General features: G+C 46.3%; 1 protein-coding gene across 1 annotated transcript in view; it reads left to right on the forward strand.

The window, feature by feature from the left end:
* The window catches only part of TMEM201 (transmembrane protein 201), a 24,831-nt gene extending 24,339 nt beyond the window's left edge, over positions 1 to 492 (forward strand). Inside the window, exon 13 of the mRNA XM_031062545.1 lies at positions 1 to 492. This exon is cut by the window's left edge and continues 3,644 nt beyond it. The gene's annotated coding sequence lies outside the window, so the exon portion shown is untranslated.
* The last annotated feature ends 554 nt before the right edge of the window (positions 493 to 1,046 follow it).

The following is a 1,046-nucleotide window of genomic DNA, read 5'->3' on the forward strand; positions in this document are numbered from 1 at the left end:
GGCTGGGGTCCTTGTAACAGGGCAGCTGGATTGAAGGGCTTCTGTTGCCTGTGGATGCTGCTATATTTTTCTTCCAAGCACCATTCCTGGAAATAACAATGGTCTTAACCCTTAACCTCTCTCACAGACATCTGTTAAAAGGCTAGAATGGGCCAATTTGGCCCATCCTTTTTTTTTTTTTTTTTTAGATATATGTTGCATCCAGAAATTATCATCACTGTGTTCTGGGGCAGGAGTGAGGTACTGAGTATTTTTGGATTGAATGGGTATCTAGAGAGGGTGAGGAGGACAATTTCAAGTCCTAAACCTTATTTCCTGTGAAAGAAAGACTGTATGTTATATGTGTGTGTTCCTTGGGGAGCTCTGTCACTGTACAGTTTAAACATGCTCCAAGGAAGGAGAAGCTGTTCCTCAGAGGTTTTTAGTTCATGCTTTGTGTTTAAAGAGGAATATTTTTCTTTAAAAAATAAAACCGGATAAGTTTTCACCTTAGTGTGAGTGGTCCAGTTCTATGCACACCGTACTTCTGTGTTCATTAGGCATTTAAGTGGTTTCTTTTTTTATGAAATCATGACTGGGGGTGTTTATCTATTATTGTATGGTCTTTAAATTATGGTTTTATTTTGTAATGTAAATTAGGGGGCAGGTGGCATGAGCTGATCAAATCAACATTTTTTAAATGAGGATGTATTTTAATTAAATGACTGGCAACAGCTCGCTACTAATTCTGCACACACAGGTGTATTTTGAAGGATTTAATGACTCGCAGTGCTTGCACAGGTGTGACACTGGTAGAGTCCACGTTGCTGCAGCAGAGCAGCTTCTCCACCACCCTCTGGTACCGGTGGGACCCGGAGGTACCGGGGCCGGGTCCCGGCGGGGCTCAGGGCTGTGTTTGCCCCTGGACGTGGCGGGTGTGCAGCTCATCCCGCCGTGGGTAGGAAACGATGGGAATTCCACCGGCTTTGCTGGCAGGGACCGGCTCCCAGCGCTGAGCTCTGCCCCGAGCCGTGCCCCGTCCTGACCCGGCGGCGACCGCGAACTGA

Source organism: Geospiza fortis, unplaced genomic scaffold, assembly GCF_000277835.1.
Source record: "Geospiza fortis unplaced genomic scaffold, GeoFor_1.0 scaffold662, whole genome shotgun sequence".
Taxonomy (NCBI): domain Eukaryota; kingdom Metazoa; phylum Chordata; class Aves; order Passeriformes; family Thraupidae; genus Geospiza; species Geospiza fortis.